The sequence below is a fragment of the Sus scrofa genome, chromosome 1, assembly GCF_054392235.1.
Source record: "Sus scrofa isolate SSC_HxYL_T2T_F1_AM1 chromosome 1, Sscrofa_HxYL_maternal_Yorkshire_Landrace_v2.0, whole genome shotgun sequence".
Classification (NCBI taxonomy): domain Eukaryota; kingdom Metazoa; phylum Chordata; class Mammalia; order Artiodactyla; family Suidae; genus Sus; species Sus scrofa.
This window is the reverse complement of record NC_139383.1, coordinates 212,599,691-212,618,880: the sequence shown is the minus strand read 5'-3', so window position 1 is coordinate 212,618,880 and position 19,190 is coordinate 212,599,691. Positions and strand designations below refer to the sequence as shown.

General features: G+C 38.1%; 1 pseudogene; it reads left to right on the top strand.

The window, feature by feature from the left end:
- The first annotated feature begins 763 nt into the window (after window positions 1-763).
- LOC146406989 (interferon omega-1-like) lies at window positions 764-1,327 on the top strand (annotated as a pseudogene).
- Window positions 1,328-19,190: the final 17,863 nt, after the last annotated feature.

Genomic DNA, 19,190 nt, shown 5'->3' with positions numbered 1-19,190 from the left:
AGATAACAATATGGAAATTATATTAAAGTCGCAAAGAAAAATTATGTTGCTTAACCATTACTTGGACAGAGCTAGGATAATGGCTTGGAGCTAAGACAAAGAAGTTGCCAGGAAGGAGCAAAGATTCATTCTAACTGCTGGAAAAACTGGATAGTAGAGGTGGTTGCACTTTACTCTTCTTGAAGGCAAAACTGGAGATTTAATCATCTTGCTAGAGCCTGAGTTCAGCATAATGACTGGCACATAAGAAATGTTCAGTAATTTGCTCAATTAAGGAGAGTAAATAAAACCAAATTTGACAAAAACTTCTACAACAGCGAATAACGTGAGGTCCATGCATAGAATGATCAGATATCTTTCACATCTGATCATTTCTTTCAAGAAGGGTATCTAGAGGCAGGAGAAAGAGGATTTTAAAAAGAAGTCTAGCAAAGCTTCCTTAAAAGTTGACCTTAACATCAGGAAGAAAGATCCAGATAATTCTGTCATTAATTCAAAGTTAAGATGAGACGCATTCCATTGAATTAGAACTTTTCATTATTTAATGAATAAATTTTACTTTAATTGTAAGAATACAGAGAGTTGAAACAATGGCAACTTTCTAAGCCTTTAAAGTGAAAGGAAAGACCGAAACAGGGAAGTACAAAGATCTGGGAAAAATTCAGAAAAAAACCTTTTTGGTACACAAAAGATCCTCAGAGAAGCTGGACAAAAGCTCATAAACTCTCATCTCATTCAGTAGGTTTCCTTATGGAACGTACTAATGGTTTTTTCAGTCTCTTCACTGATGACATTGATGATGCTCTTCTCTAGCCCTACCTCTTCCATGAGCTGCGACCTGCCTCATCCTCTGACTTGGGAAAGCAGGAGATCTTCACAGATCTGGACCACATGAGGACAGCCTGTCTCCTCTCCTGTCTGAAGTACAGAATTGACTTCAGATTCCCCCAGGAGCCAGCTACAGATGGCCTGGCCCAGACCATCTCTGTTCTCCACGAGATGCTCCAGTAGAAGCACTTTCCACCTTTTACCTCTTCCACCCAGAGTGCTCCTCTGCTGCCTGGGACTCCACCCTCCTGGACAAGCTCTGCTTTGGACCCCATCAGCAGCTGGCAGACATGGACCCCTTCTTGGTGCAGGTGACTGGAGAGGAAGCATCTGCCCTTGGAATGGTGGGCCTTGCACTGGCCATGAAGGAGTACTTCAGGGAATCTATCTCTACCTGAAAGAAAAGAAATGCAGAGACTGTGCCTGGGAAGTTGTCAGAGTGGAAATCAAGAGGCACTTTCTCTTTGTTAACAAGCTCCTAAGAAAACTCAGGAAGTAGGAAGGAATCTAATGCTCAGTGAACTGTGTCCTAGCTCAGACTCTTAATTGTTCAATCATTTCCAAAACTGTTATTTCTGCTTAAGCTCTAAAATAATTTTAGTCATATTTGATATATGCAGTAATATTAAGCATGTTGATAGTCAACTATTTATGTAACTGATATCCTCTGGCTGAATCTCATGTTATAAAATATGTATGAATATATATTATTTATATTAATTTATTCATTTTTATGGTATTTGCATTTGCATGTTCTATATTTAATAAAAGAATCTGTCATACTTTCTTTAATAAAAATGTTACTTTTTTACTCGTCACATTTGACATTTTTCTTTTTCTTCCTCTCCTTATTCTCCCTCATCTTCTTGAAAATTTTCACGAAGTCTCAATTCCGCAAACTAAATATAGAAGGATGTGGTGCATTTCATTCATTTCTTCATTGGCCTTGGAGATAGCGTTTTGAGTATGAGAGGTAGAGGCCCTGCCATTACAGAGATGACACTGGAACCAAGGACATAGCCATTGAGGAAGTAGTTATGATGTAATTAGGTGAATTAGGTGTTTACATCTGGGATCTGGGCTACATAGGAAAAGTAAAAGATTCTATGGCAGTGAATAACATGGCTGGCTAATCTGGTTATCTTCAGTTTCCTCAGGGAAGTAACCTGAAGAATGAGACTTGAGGAATCAATAGGAATTTGTTAAGTAGTATGTGCAGAGCAAAATTTCCCAATAAGGGGGTTAAAAAACCAGCACAGAGATTGGTCCTATAGCAGAAAAAGGCCTGGTACATTGAAAGAAATTAACAAGATCAGAATGGGTGGACTGAACCGAGGCATGGAGAGTGTGGCATGTAATGAGGCGGTAGAAAGGGAAAAGGGCCCAATGACAGACTTTCTGGAAGATGTTAGATTTTAATCTTAAGAGTCAAGGAAGTTACTTTAGGATTAAACTAGAGAATGGCTTTGACCAGAGCAAGTACAGGCAAATTCATTAAACCAGGAGTTCTCAAAGTGTGGTCTATGGGTCCCTGCAGAGCCCCAAGACACTTTAGAGGGATTCATGAGGTCAAAATTATTATTGTAATAATATCAAAGTATTATTTGTCTTTTTCTCCACATTAACAACTTGTACTGGTGGTGCAAAAACAATGGCGGGCAAGACTGCTCGTGCCTAAGTATCAATCAAAGCAGTGGCACCAAAATGTGTAAGTAATTGTCATATTTTTCACTGCAATAAACTTGAAGTAAAAAAAAAAATGCCAGTTTCACTTACGTGAAAGAATAAGATTATGAACTTTATGAAACCTTGACTTATGACTACACATCATTTTAATATTCTCTGTGACAGTCTCTTTAATTTTCTGTGTGTCAAGCACTTCTGCTGTATACAGGATGATTATTCTGAGGAGAGAAAAATATATGATTATTGTTTGAGTTATGAGCTAAACTAGCCACTCTTCACAAAATCCATTTTTTACTCCAAAGGATGATAGACAAACTATGGTCATTCAGACATGGACATTTGACAGATATTTTCTCAAGACATTTATAAAATGAAACTGTCACTTCAAGAAAAATATTTATTGCCAAAGATAACAGTTGATCTTTCAATATAAAATTAGAATTTTTGAAAATCTACCAGTGTGATCTTGACAACTTCCCAATAGCTAAAGACTTTCATGGTGACAACAATGGTGATATGAACAAATAAATTACTTGAGTATATAAATTGAAATACATTTAATTTCTAATATTTGAATATCTCAATGAACAAATATTTTTCCAATGACTAATGCATATATTACAAAATCATGCATGGGTAAAAGAGACCTAGTCAAAGGGCAAGTCAGATAAACAGGGTTTTTTTTTTTTTTTTTGTAGCAGAATTTTTAAAGTTCACTGTGTTAGTTTTAGGCTCCACATTGCAAATAATCCTTAAGAAACTACCACTTATATGGCTTAGTTTGATATACATATACATTATATATATAGTTTTATATATATAGTTTCTGGAGAGTTCCCCCTGTGGCATAGTGGGTTGAGGATCAAGCATTGTCTCTGTAATGGCTTGGGTCACTGCTGAGGCATGGGATTGATCCCCAGCCCAGTGCAGTGGGTTAAAGGGGATCTGGCACTGCCAGAGCTGTGGCTCAGATTTAACCCCTGGCCCAGGAACTTGCATATGCTGCATGTGTAGAAAAAAATTTTTAGATAGATAGATAGATAGATGGATAGATAGATTCTGGTATCAAAGCAACTCATATTTCTAAATAAGATACTCCTCTTAATCATGATGAGTTAGTTTATTAATATGATTTCAAATTCTGTTACACTGGAATGTATATAGAATTAGGAATATACTGACTTTATTTGAATCATAATTCTGCTACTCAACAGCTTCCATGGTCTGTTGCTCTTGAACAGAGCGGGAACTCAATAAATGATGGTTATTATCTAAGGATATGCCATAGAGAAAAATGTGTTGTTTAAGAGCTTGATAGGGTTGTTAAGAAGATAAAAATACTTCCTTAAAGGTGTTTAGTACAGTCCCAGTTGCAAAGTGAACATTTCAATAAATGCACTTTTATCATTAATATTAATATTATTTAGAATTCTCTTCCTGACTTTAATGAGTGAGGCCAGTCTATTTTCTTTTTTCTTTTTTTTTTTTTTTTAACAGTGAATGTCTTTTTTTTTTTTATTTTCCCACTGTACAGCAAGGGGGTCAGGTTATCCTTACATGTATACATTACAATTACATTTTTCCCCCCACACTTTCTTCTGTTGCAACATCTATTTTCAATTCATACTTGGAAAAGCTATGGGTTTATCTCAGTGTGCAACTTTGACTGCTTCCGCAAACTTTAAAAATAGTGGTTTAATGTCCCTTATTTACTAAATTTCTCATTTTACTTTCTTTTCTGACTTTATAATTTATCAGTATGATTTTAAGTATCTCAATAGTTGCTTTAAAAGTATTTTTAAAATTAATTGCAAATGGAGTTCCCATCGTGGCACAGCGGAAACAAATCCGACTAGGAACCATGAGATTGCAGGTTCAATCCCTGGTCTCACTCAGTGGGTTAAGGATCCTGTATTGCCATGAGCTGTGGTGTAGGTCGCAGACGGGCTTGGACCTGGTGTTGCTGTGGCTATGGTGTACGCCGGCGGCTACAGTTCTGATTAGACCCCTAGCCTGGGAACCTCCATATGCCATGGGTGCCGTACCTAAAAAGACAAAAGACAATAAATTAAATAAATAAATAAATAAATAAAATCAATTAATTGCAAGCATTGTGATCTGAGCATACAACTGGTAATATTTTTGCTCTGGAGAAATTATTGATATTTTCTTTGTAGTCTAATATATGATAATTTTCATGAATGATTTATAAATCTTGAAAGAAGTTATATTTCCTATTCTAGGTTATAGAATCCAAGAGTCTTAACCACTAATTTCCTCTTTTAAATCATATATTCAATTCTTCTTAACTTTATTATTTTTCTATATTTTTTTATAGACTAACAGAATTGTGCTAAAACTTTGGTGCTACCACAGTACAGTTCACTTTGCTATATATTGCTAAATTTTTTACTAAATGTTTTACAGTATTTGAAATTTAGCTCCATGTCTTTTATAATTTAATTATAGATCAAATTTGTTACCTATATATACTGATTTTTTTCCTCAAGTTTAACATAATTTCACTGAATTTTCATGGGTATTGTTATCAATAGCACATTGATATTAATATACCACCTTTAATTATTTTCTTTCATTGTATTTTCTTGCTTTTTGCGCACTTTTTTTTTTTTGTAACTGCTTTAGTATTGTTTAATTTAGGCTTTACTCTCTATTCAATGTAATGGTAATAGTAGGGTTTGTGTTTTAAACCAAGCAACAGCTTTTTCATTTAATAGGGAAGTTTAAGAAATTATAATTTATTATCTTAACCATTATGTGTTTGGGTCTCAAATATATTGATTTATGCTTTAATTTTATTATTACTTTCACATGTTTTTTGACACTTGTCACACCTGCCAATTTTCCAATTGTCATTAAGTCAATATATTTTAAAGCAATTTAGTTTTCTTATAATTTTTAATGAAAAATTGTAAAATTAAAATGGCAAAAATTAAGGTATTTTAACTAATTTTACTGATTTTACTCATCACTTCTAGTTCTTACTGAGACTATTGCCTTTAGTCAACATAGTTAAGTGTTCATAAGAGACATGGTATGAATAGATATACATGAGAATTTATGTTCATGTATAAACAGATAAGAAGGTCTAAAAAGTTAGTTAATATAAATTGCTTATTTAAGAAAATAAAAATTTTGGAGTTCCCACTGTGCTCGGCAGGTTAAGGACCCAACATTGTCTCTGTGAAGATGCAGGTTCAACCCTTGCCTTTGTTAAGTGGGTTAAGGATATGGCATTGTCATAAGCTGCAGCGAAGGTCAAAGATGTGGCTTGGCTCCACTGTTGCCATGGCTGTGGCACTGGCACAGGCACAGTTAGTTCTGATTTGACCTCTGGCCAAGGAACTTCCATATGGCTGTTTAAAAAAATATATTAATTTGGAATGCTCTTCAAAGGATGGTAAGTTGGTTGCAGGAGGCTAAATCAGTGTCGTGTATACCAAATCTGATAGTTGGAAATTTTGAGGCATCATGTGGTCAAGAGGCGATATCAACTTAAACAGTTCTCATTTTAAAATGAGACATATGACTATAAAGGAATGAGTTTGGTATTCTTATCTAGCTTGTAAACTGGCTGTAAAGATAGTTGTCTTTTTGGAATGCAAAATCCTTTTGAATGATGATACTATTGCCACCATTAGTCATTATAGCTTCTGACATGTCTTTAAAAACATATCGAAACGGCATCCAGGTAAATATACAATTAAGGAAACAAGTGAAGATCTAGATGAATGCAATTGTTTTTGAGGGCTACCCAGAAATCTTTAACCAAGAAGGCAGGTAAATCGAGTTAGGTAAAAGGGGAGAATATAAGCAGTAGGGGTTATGTATCAGGCCATGTTCTCCATCTGTTTTTGGAAGCCTTAATGGTCTTTCTTTAGTGACTCAGTACCCATTATTCATTACTTAGCTAAAATGAGAGATAAAATTTTAGGCAACTTACTATCTGTGTTCCAGGCCCTTAACCAAAAAGTTAGGAACAAATGCAGATTTTCTTGAGTGTGACTCAGACACAGACCAATCCTTTTCCAGGGCTGGCTCCACTGTGACTTGTAACCAACAAGTTAGCAACAAGTGCACTTTTCCTTGAGTGCAACTCAGACACAGACCAATCCTTTCTGAGAGCTACCCTACAAACTTTAACCAAGAAGGCAGAAACCAATGAAGATCTACTTGAGCATGACTGTGACATAGACCAAAGTTGTTACCTTGCAATCTTTAACCAAGAAGGCGGGTGAACCAGGTTAGGTAAAAGGGGAGAACATAAGCAACAGGGGTTACTTTCAAGCCATGTTCTCCATCCGTATCTGGAAGACTTTAATGGCCTTTCTTCAGTGACTCATTAGCCAGTGTGGGACTGGATTTAGCTAAGGCAAGGAGAGACAAAAGCTTTTAGACAAGTTCCTATCTGTGTTCCAGGACCTCAACTTTGGAGTCTTCCTGGACTGGTAAATGATGTGGTCCTTAACCAAATATATGTCAACTTGGAGTAATGCTGCCATCTACTGGATGTCATCAAATACTGGTTTTGAGCCTGACTATATTGTTCTCACATCACCTCCCACAGGGAAGAAAGCAGGAAATAAGAAATACAAGAACATTTTGATGTCCCACAATTTTAAAAACAAAGAGGAAAATGTATAATTTCAGCAAAAAAATTTCTAGTAGTGATCCTAGTAATGTGAAATATATGGTTATAAGATCCACATATTCATGTTATTCCAAAGTAGGTTTACACATGTAACTATCATATTTGGATAATTTAAACCAAAAGAGATGTTTATATTTATTTAACAATTTTGCTTGTAAATGTTTGTTGTTATCCTTGGGCTGACTTATGTTGTGTCTAGCATGTGCTAAGACAATGGAGTTTTAATTACTGACAATTGGGATGAACGGGTTGGGCTTTTTTTCCCCACCTCCTCAAAACTCCTTGAGTTCTGCTTTGCAAATTTACTCACCCACCTCCCTGATCAGTTACCTCCAACATATTTTTTTCAAAGAAAGCATTCACTGAAAACATATGCTCCCTGGACATTTTCTCAAAGTAGAATCACATGAGCTATGCCATGATCACAAAACAGTGAGCATTGCCTATGTGGGTGGAAGTGATGAGGACACACACATTGGCAGGGCTGAGAGAGGCAACCAGAGTGCTAACACTGATGGCGGATAGCAAGGGATCAAGCACTAAAGTTTTAAGAACAGGAGGAAAATTCACTGTGGAGGATTCAGTGAAGTGAGCAGATCATGAGGCCAGATTCAACAACCTTCCTGTAATAATCAGAGGATCATTCTAAGTGTCTGCACTTTAGAAAAATTCCACCTCATCCCTTGGAGCTAAGTTTCTGATACCTCTTTCAATAAGCAGGAACTGGGATTCTGGTCCAGGACCAAAATGGCTGGTCATGACAAATCTCTGTGTTTCACTGTGAAGTTCTGAAGAAAAAAGGGCATAAGCTGGGACCTCTGGAATTACTGGAAAGTGATCTTCCCACTGCCCCTCAGGCGCAAGGTGGAAAGGCCAAAAGAAAGAAGTCAGGTAGGAGGCCATGGGACAGAAATCAGATGAATGAGGAAACAATTCAGAGCAGGGAAGAGACATAAGTTATGAGAATATGAGACTGAGATTCTGTGTGAATCCAGCCACTCCAGGTGAGTGGAGGATTCTAGTCAAGGACATGGAACTTTTTACAGAACTACCAGCAGGTCTCAACTGAAAAAAAGCCACACTCAAGAGCCGTGAATTCAGTTTTATTTGGGAAACTCCTGAGGACTATGGCCTGGAAGCCAGACTCTCAGATAGCTCTGAGGTACTGTTCTGAAGGGACAAGGCAGGGAGATCAGTATCTACGTGATTTTGGTAAAGGGGTTATGTGCAATCAATGACATATTTTAGTATAGAGTTTCATAGTTGGTTCATCAGGTTAAGGATCTGGCTTTATCACTGCTGTGGCTCCAGTCACTGCTGTGGTGTGAGATTGATTCCTGGCCCTGTAACTTCTGCATGCTGCTGTGTGGCAAAAAAGATACATCTTGATAGAAAGTTGCTGCTAGCCAGGTAGCCAGGAGTAGCTTTTTTAATGATTCTAGTGCTTTTCTAGTTATGAGAAGATGTTAAGAAAGAGGGTTCATAAAATCTTTCCCGTAAATTACCTGACTAAACTGAAGTCCTGTTCTGCCAGTTTTCCTGAAGCACAGAGTGCCTCATTCCTGATGTCCACCCTGAGCGCCTTTCAGGGTGTGTTCAAGGTCAGCGACCACAATGACTTCATTCTTGAGGAATCAGATGATGAGTGACATTTTTTCTGTTGTCACAAGAATCCCTTTAACTATCCCTCAGTTGATTTTACCATAGTCAGTGTTCCTTTTCAGGGAAGATAAAAAGCAAATAGTATTAGAAGGTACTTACTGTTTACCTTAAGACATATTTCTTCTGGACCTTTCCAGTGGGGGGGGGAGGTTCAGAATAGGGAAATGACTTCAGAGAAAAACTGGACCAAGCCTCTTATTTTCTCACACCCAGCCAACATCACATTGCTGAATTACATGAGACCATCAGGAGCTAAATATTTATAATAACCGAGGTCTGCCAGCCAGTTTTTTTTACACTACATCAGATTCCAATTTTCTCTTAACTAATTAAAATTTTTCCTTTCTTCCTTTGCAGGAAATGTATCTGACCAAAAATTAGAATTTGCCAAATACTACCTGAAACCCCAGCTCTATTCTTCTACCTCTCAATGTTTCCATTTAGAAGTTGAATCTGTACACTCAAAACAGTTCTCCTATCACTGAGAAGGGACAGGCAGATGTCAATTCTTAAAAAAAAAATCTCAATTAGTGTAGATTTGGCAGAATGTGTAAGAGGCAGTCTTTATGGCTTAGAACCTTAGTGAATGACATGTGTTTGCAAAGAAATGAGAAATTATGCTGTACAGTAGGCTGGAATTGTGTATAATAATCTGTGAGCACTTACTTTATACCATACGCTATGCTGTTGTTTTTTGAATTTTAATAAATACTAATCATTTCACAATAAAAATATTTATCAAATCTTTATGGTGTACACTTTTCTACAAAGTTAAATTATATGTTGATAAAACTGAGGGGGAAGGCATTCTCATTGTGGCACAGCAGAAATGAATCCAACTAGCAGATTAATCCCTGGCCTCACTCAGTGGGTTAAGGATCTGGGGCTGCTGTGAGCTGTGGTATTGCTAGGGATAGAGTAGGCACAGGTGGTTGTAGGAATCACAATAGGCTATCATAGATAAAAAGGGAAACCTGGGGGATGTTGGGAGACCACTCAAGAAAGCCATCAGAACAATGCAGGTTTACTGAACTAGTGGAGGTGTGAGAATTGCCTCAGGTCATTGGGTGGGGGATGGGATGAGGCCTGCATTCAGATTCAGACCAAGAGCAAGAGTTTCAAGACCACTCTTCAGCTGATTTGAATACACACCCTAAGGATACTAAGGAGGAACTACTACTTCCGGAAAGGAAGAGGCGGGCCTTTCCAACCCCCACTCCCCTGAGGAGGATAAAATTGTGGCCCACCAGCTACTCGGCCAGAGGTTTCTTGCCTGCATCTCTTATAAGCCTCCTATCTTAGTATAATCTGTTTCTTACGTATCACTTCGTCTCTTGCTGAATTCCTTCTGCGCAGAGGGATAAAGAACCTGAAACTTAGTGAGTCCAGACACAGGGTGAGTAATTCAAATTTAAAACAATGAGTTTAAGTCCCAATCTGGGTTTTGGCTGAGTTTGAGTCCTGTCACATGGGTTCAAGTCCCAATCTGTGTTTTGGCTAGGTTCAGGCGTTTAATGCTGTCAGTTTCAGTGTAGGTCACAGATGCAGCTTGGATCTGGCATTGCTGTGGCTGTGGCATAGGCTGGCAGCTGTGGCTCTGACTCTGATTTGACCCCTAGCCTGGGAACCTCCATATGCTGCACCTACAGCCCTAAAAAGCAAAAAACAAAACAAAACAAAAATCAACCAAACAAAAAACCGACAAAACTGAGGAGTTTGAATGCACTCAGATCTTGAATGCACTCATGCTAGTGACAGAAGATTTGCTCATGACCCAGATGGATGACTTAGGAGGTTGAGAGGAGAATCAGGGGAAGGAGTGAGTTACAGGGTGATCAGGGCAGAGGCTTTCTGAACATAGGGCTTCAGCAGAAGTGACTTGTGGGCAACTGACCTATCCTGAGAGCCACTGCCATTTGTAGGGAGGGAAGCATGACAGTCACTCAGTACTGCCAGAAATGTCTCCATCAGCACACCTCCAATTGTAGCCCTGCTGACTCACTAGCTATGCATCCTGGATGGGTCGCTTCATCTTTCAAGGTTATGCTTTATTTCTGAAATGGACTTGATCTTGATAGTATTACTGTTTCACCAAAGTGACAGAGGATTTAATAAGGTCATATAAAATTTACCTTGTGGATAGTACATCAGTGGACAGATATATTTTTGTTTCTCTTCCCTATGTTCTGTCTTTGCTGAACTCTCTTCTCCTTGATACTGATCTTGAGTAAGCATCAATGAGCTTAATCACTTGCAAAAGAGAAATGGACTGAAAAATAAAATTTCTTTTAAGTCTTATTAGTGTTGAGGGTCTTTATCAATCTTGCATGACTATGACAAGTTGGAATATAGATGGATTCAATATGGCAGAAAGAGAACTAGCTCTTTATTCAAAATGGGCTGTGAGTCTAGCTCTGCCACTCACCACAGGCTGGATGGAAGGTATCACTTCCCATCTCTGATTTCCGCATTGCTCCTTATATCGTCCCCAAAGAGATTCTGGATAAGGGAAAACTTTGCAAACTGCTGCCCAAGGACGAGTGGGATTTATAAGTAGGTAGTGGAAATGGGGATCCAGTGGCCTTGAGCAACTCACAACATAGAGGTTTGCTAACATTCTCTGCTAGCAGCTGACTACACTTCCCCCAAAGGATCCTATGTTGTCAGGATGCCACACAGCAATTTACTGAGATGCCCATCTTAGTTTAGCCCATGTGGAAGACCCATCCCTTGGTAGAATGAGACCTGGATGTCTGAGGCTGAAATGAGGGGAGTATGATGAATGAACAATTTACCCTTTGTCCATGGTTCTCCCAACTAGAGTACAGAGTCATCTCAGGATTTTATCAGACTTTTATTTCAGGTAAAAGATGGTGACCTGTTGCATAAGAGGGATACTGAGGGATAGCAGTGATATTTCCAGCTTGGAAGATGGTGGCAAGATGAAACCTTTGACCTACTGAGTGACCTCAACTGGAGAAACTCGATTAGGCTTTCATTTTGTCCCACCTGAGCCACATTCATGATTGCTGTTAAGCTGGAAGAATCAGGCATAATAAGCCCCATGTCAAGTATCTTCATTAGTTCTAAACCCCAGATCGGTCCCTGTTGTGACTCCAAGGCCACAGCTCACATTGAACAAGATGCCTGCACTGAAAGCTGTCATGCACATCATCCAAAGTACAGGAGATTTGCTTGTAACAGTGTTGTCCATTGTGGGAAGGCAGCAGATCAAGGGGCAAGATTGTTCTGGATTTGAAATCAGAAAGACCTGGATTCAATTCCAGGTATTCTTTGAGCCATTTGAGCTCTAAGAAAAAGTACTTATCCTGAGTCTGTATTTTCTTATCAGTAAAAATTTCCTACCCAGTTTTTACATTTCATCTCTTAGATACTATTGGTCCTGTTTTTTGAGATCAAAGGCAGATTAAGAACATACTCATAGCCCTAAAGATAAGAACACCAGCAAAAATTTCCATCAACCTTGTCCAGTTCCTAAAGCCCCCATCCTTTGGAACAACCAGAACAGGAACACTGGTGACACCAACTTTGGAAAGCTCCAAAAGTGTCCAAATTTCTATTTTCATTTCTCATCTGATTGTAAATTCATCTGCTCTTAAAGTATATGAAGTCAACTTCTGTAGTGTAAGTTTATCATTTTTATTGGGCACACTTTCCAGTAAGGACAGTGAGCTTTAGAAACACTAAATGATTTGTCCAAGGTCACCAGTTACCAAGTGATGAAGTCAAGATTTAAACCCAAAGTAGTAGAGCTTAGCTAACCCCTTCTACCCTACAAGCTACCCAAGGAGCAGAGTCAAATGAATAAGGTCTCTCAGCCCAAAGCTTCCAAGGAGTTAATAACAGGGCAGCAGCTCTCTGTCAGGGGCTTGCTGAGAGGAGGAATGGGGTAGGAGGGCATAGGCTAATCAACATGGCCCCAAGCAGGCAGAGAAGGATTTGTAAGAAGGCTCCAAATGTACCTCCAATCCGGAAGCAGGTGTGTTTTAACTTTAACCTCTGCCCTGGGAATCCATGTGAATCTCCCTTTGAAAGGGCCAGTTATGTTATGAACACCTGTGCACTCTCCTCTCACATTCCTTGTCTGGTTATAATGTGTGGAATCAGATTTGCAGTCAGAATTTTTTGGTTAAGATGTACGCAAGCAAGAAAATTGTTTCTTTGAAAAATAGTGCTCTAGAGCACATAGTTTAAAAATAAACAGTGTTTTTTTTAATATTTTTTTTTATTTTCCCACTGTACAGCAAGGGGGTCAGGTTATCCTTACATGTATACATTACATTTACATTTTTTCCCCCAGCCTTTCTTCTGTTGCAACTTGAGTATCTAGACAAAGTTCTCAATGCTATTCAGCAGGATCTCCTTGTAAATCTATTCTAAGTTGTGTCTGATAAGCCCAAGCTCCCGATCCCTCCCACTCCCTCCCCCTCCCATCAGGCAGCCACAAGTCTCTTCTCCAAGTCCATGATTTTCTTTTCTGAGGAGATGTCCATTTGTGCTGGCTATTAGATTCCAGTTATAAGTGATATCATATGGTATTTGTCTTTGTCTTTCTGGCTCATTTCACTTAGTATGAGATTCTCTAGTTCCATCCATGTTGCTGCAAATGGCACTATGTCATTCTTTTTTATGGCTGAGTAGTATTCCATTGTGTATATATACCACCTCTTCCGAATCCAATCATCTGTCGATGGACATTTGGATTGTTTCCATGTCCTGGCTATTGTGAATAGTGCTGCAATGAACATGCGGGTGCTCGTGCCTCTTTTAAGTAGAGTTTTGTCTGGATATATGCCCAAGAGTGGGATTGCAGGGTCATATGGAAGTTCTATATATAGATTTCTAAGGTATCTCCAAACTGTTCTCCATAGTGGCTGTACCAGTTTATATTCCCACCAACAGTGCAAGAGGGTTCCCTTTTCTCCACAGCCCCTCCAGCACTTGTTATTTGTGGATTTATTAATGATGGCCATTCTGACTGGTGTGAGGTGGTATCTTGTGGTAGTTTTGATTTGCATTTCTCTTATAATCAGTGATGTTGAGCATTTTTTCATGTGTTTGCTGGCCATCTGTATATCTTCTTTGGAGAAATGTCTATTCAGGTCTTTTGCCCATTTTTCTATTGATTGATTGGCTTTTTTGCTGTTGGGTTGTATAAGTTGTTTATATATTCTAGAGATTAAGCCCTTGTCAGTTGCATCATTTGAAACTATTTTCTCCCATTCTGTAAGTTGTCTTTTTGTTTTCTTTTGGGTTTCCTTTGCTGTGCAAAAGCTTTTCAGTTTGATGAGGTCCCATGCATTTATTTTTGCTCTAATTGCTATTGCTTTGGGAGACTGACCTGAGAAAATATTCATGATGTTGATGTCAGAGAGTGTTTTGCTTATGTTTTCTTCTATGAGTTTGATGGTGTCCTGTCTTATATTTAAGTCTTACAGCCATTTGGAGTTTATTTTTGTGCATGGTGTGAGAGTGTGTTCTAGTTTCATTGCTTTGCATGCAGCTGTCCAGGTTTCCCAGCAATGCTTGCTGAATAGACTTTCTTTTTCCCATTTTATGTTCTTGCCTTCCTTGTCAAAGATTAATTGACCATAGGTGTCAGGGTTTATTTCTGGATTCTCTATTCTGTTCCATTGGTCTGTCTGTCTGTTTTGGTACCAGTACCACACTGTTTTGATGACTGTGGCTTTGTAGTATTTCTTGAAGTCTGGGAGAAACAGTGGTTTTTTTCTTTAGCACTCTTGAATCTTCTTCCCAGTGGTCACAATCTAGACTCCCTTCCCAGACTCTTTATTGAGTTAGGTGTGGCCGTGTGAATGAAAGCTGGCTGGTTGATCATGGTTAGAGGTCATGTTTTCCCTGCACAGGTCTGGCCTGTGAAAATACGGCCATGTAATCCACCATGCTTTTCCTTTTACAACAAAAAGGGATAAACCCAAGCACCACAGTCACATTTATAGTCACATAGATGATGGCAAAGGCACTTTGCCAAAGGCACCTGGGTCCCTGAATCACCATTTGGGAGAGAACCATCTGATCAGGAATACTTGCCCTGAGGTGTTACATGTAGGGAGGAGACATTTTTGTCATGTTCAAAATACTGATATTTTCATGTGTATCTGTCTAAGATTACCTTGACAGAAGTCTCTAACAAAATAATATAATGAAGGTTTTCCATGAGAAGTTCTATCAGATTCTAGGGGCAGCTTATACCCTCAAAAAGTTGAAAAGATCAATAAAATATGTATGATCATAAGCTTATTTATTGAAGAAATGGAGATCATTTATTTTTCTGAACATTTTTGGGAAACTAGATACATTTTAAATATAAACCTTGATTTTGATTTCAGATATTTTATAGCCGGTGCAGAAAATACAATGCAGATTTCTTGTTTGGATTTGACAGACAACACTATAACTGACTAAAAAGTAGTGAGAATCATTTTCTTATTTCCTAATTTTTCTTTGGAATGTATTAAATGGGGGAAAGCACACTTCGCTCAAAATCCCTCTGACAATCTCCAAGGCAAGGCAGTCATACTCCTTCTCCTTCAGATAGCTGCCCCCTCCTTGGAGGTAGTTTTGGACAACATTCCCAAGTAGGGACAAACCAAAAGATTGCCTCCTTTCAGCTTCTGCTCCAGTTCCAGACTGGCTAGAGAGAAATTTAACCAGCAGATCTCACTCCAAGCTGTACTGTAGTTGTCTTTGTGGAATGGGTTGAAGATCTGTACTGCAGTCTTTTTTTTTTTTTTTTTTTTTTTGGTCTTATTGCCTTTTCTATGGCTGCTCACGCAGCATGTGGAGGTTCCCAGGCTAGGGGTCTAAATGGAGCTGTAGCCGCCGGCCTACACCAGAGCCACAGCAACGCGAGATCCGAGCCGCGTCTGCGACCTACACCACAGCTCATGGCAACGCCAGACCCTTAATCCACTGAGCAAGGTCAGGGATCGAACCCGCAACCTCATGGTTCCTAGTCGGATTCGTTACAGCTGCGCAATGGCGGAAACTCCTGTACTGTAGTCTTTGAGGAACATATTGAGAATCTGATGACAGAAAATGGTGGCTTGTGTCTTCTGGAGGTAAATATCTCCTTCATGTAACGAAGTTAAAGCAGCTCCTGTCATTCTGGCGTGACTGAAAAGAGATGTTTTTCAGATATCGCAAAAGCCTGAATATTTCCTGCTTTTCACAGCCTTGAGACCAGGAGGCGCAGGAGCAAAGCATCCCCAGCACCATTCTCCAACAGATCATGCCATTCAGTTCAATGAAGTACAGGACCACAGAGAAACTGTGAGTTGGTCCTCCACTCAGACGGTGTGCCCAAAGCTGCCTTCGTTGCGCCCCAGCGGCCGGCAGGGGATGGCCAACTCGCTGTCACGGAACCGCCCACCAGGTGGAACCCACTTCCTGGTCCAGCGTCCACGCGGAGAACCCGGGCGTCACGGTCAGAGGGACCTCTGGTTCGCGGAAGGGGCCGCTGCGACCTGGGGAGCCCCTGAGGTCTTGAGTGTGTCAACTTCCTTTTCTGACTTGACTTCCGCGGGGATCTCTGCTTCTGCTTCGCACAGAACCTTTCATTTTCTGCACCTGCCCTTGTGTCCATCCTTCCCTTTCTGGTGGGAGATTTCAGCCAGTTGACACCAGTGCCCACTTCTGCAGGAATTGACAGCTCGAAGTCAGAGCATGTTGTGCTGTGTTTTCAGATTCAGGGTTGTTTCTGAGGAAGAAGATGAATTTAGGGAAGGAGGTCTACAATCTGCAATCTGGACCGGGTTCTGCAGCTCTCCAAATGGAATGACTTTGGGACCCCGTGATCAGTGCCTGGCTGAAACTAACTGGAGGCATAAGGTAAAGTACATTCTCCTTTATGCTTGCGTTTATGATTTTGTTTTAATGGTTAAATTTTTCGAAGTAGTTGAAAAAAATTGGAAACACTGAAAAGCGGTTGTATTAAAATTTACAAGACTATTTTAAATTTAAATGCTTTCTTTATACCCAAATTAGAATTTGTTAGAATTTTACTTTCTTTGCTCTAAGAAAAGGAAACTAATCAATTTTCAAAATACACATCTGTGATTATCTTATTTTTCAGTGCAAGAATGGCTGTTTTGAACATTTTTGGTGGTCTTAAATAATTTCTAATTATTTTCAGCTCACCAAAATGTTTTTTTGCACTATGACTCATTTTTTTCTATAAAATTTTCAAAGCTACTTCCAATCTGGATGAGATTGCACTAAATCATATTGGTAAATCATTTTAGAACATCCAAAGACAAAGCGGATTTTGTATTACAAATTACTGTCATTGAATCTTGCTTAAAAACACTTAAATTGAATTTAAACAGTACTTAAATCATCAAAATATGTAAGCCAAGTCAGTGGCTGCTTTTTGCAATTCAATGTATTCACTGAAAATAAATATTCTCTTGTTAAATATTTAAAATTTGAATGCAATTGGTTTAAATTTGTATATCTCCATTTCATCATTGAAATTAGGATGTCTATAAACAGCTAATTCTAAAAATATGCTTGTATTATAGCCCATAACATTTTCATATTTTTATATGAATGTTTTGTGATTTTTCATATCATAAAATATGATTATAGCCCATAATCAAATGTAGTGATTCCTACATTTCCAGTTTTGTAACTTTGTTCCATTTATTTTCAAATTTGGGAAGTGCACGTATATCCATTCCTAGCATTTTACATCTATCAACTTACTTTCAAAGTTACTTTCTCCCATTGGCTGAAAGTAGAAGTGTAGGCCTTCTAGGAAGGAAGCTGCTTTATATCAAGATGGGTTTATGGGGCGATTGGTATAGCTTTGTTAACTTTTTACACTTGATTCAAAATATCATTTGCCAAATTAAATTGCCAAAAAATACATAATCTATTTGTGCCATAATGCTTTAGATTTCAGCATCATCATGTATGTTGTCACTTGATATTATATCTTTTCATGTGTGGTAGACATCTTGAGTTTGTGTATGAAGGGACGTGACTGCTTTTGACCTTGATACTCATCAGGTGTGTTTTTAGTGTAGTTTTGAGGGCAGGTAAAAGTTTTGTAAAAAAAAAATAAATTATTGTTTGTACAGTATTAAAAAATTATCAATTTTCAAGTCACAAAAGCAACATCGTTGCAGATTAAACTGACATGAGTTGAATTAGGCACAAATTCAGCATAATTATTTTTGAGGGAAATAATGGATTGTTCACCATTTAGGCACTTGCTATCTTTATTTTCATATCCTTGGCCATGAGTATTTTTATTTCAATATCATATTTATCCAATATATTAATTTTATATGTTAAGTATACCTGGTTTTTCTTCATTTCAATAAAGTCAATAAATAATTTTCCTACTGTTTGGTGGTTATTCTAGATGAAAACATTCCTGACTCTGATACATTTGTTCATGATGACCTCCAAATGGTATATGATCAAAAAATAAGGTAAAATATTTGTTTTATGTTCTTTGTAGTGTTTCAGATATAACATGGTTTCCTTGTAGCATTATAAATTCTTTTGAATTGTATTACACAAATAAGACACAGATTCCTTTTGATGATTATGTTTTAACTAAATTTAGAACATTTTAGCATTCAGACTTCCAGTGATGTTTTGTGATCTTCCAAAATGTCAATTTGTTTTTCACATGAAGCATAGCAACATATAAAATCACATGCCAAATTTCCAGTTTGGTTTCTCTGGTTTTATAGCTTTCTGCCTAGCTTCATCTATTAAATCCTAAGTTCAAATATAGTTCAGTTACTTCTGTTGTAGAGAAGCATTAACATGAAACATAGAATTTTTGTAGTCGCAAATTCTGTTTACATGTTCTAATCTTTGAAATTTTTGTAATATTTAAAATGTTTTATTCTGTGTTATTATTGTTTAAATTGTATGCATGGAAAACAAAATACAGACAAGGATTCTTTGGAATAAATATACCAATCTTAATCAATGGATTCTCCACTGGAATATTTATTTTAGGAGTTCCCATTGTGGCTCAGAAGTTTAAGAACCCAAATATTATCTATGAGGATTTGAGCATGATCCCTGGCCTTGCTAAGTGGGTCAAGGATCCAGCGTTGCTGCCAGACCCTAACCTGGGAACTTCCATGTGCCCTTAAAAAAAAAAGAATATTTATTTTGAAACTATAGATTTTGATATTATTCAGGGATCACGTGAAATAGATTCTCTAAAACTTCTGCCTTGTCCCTAGTCTAAGATCACCATCTATTTAGAGAACCAATGTGAGAGACGGCTACACCAAAAAAAAAAAAAAATACACACACACACATATTTATA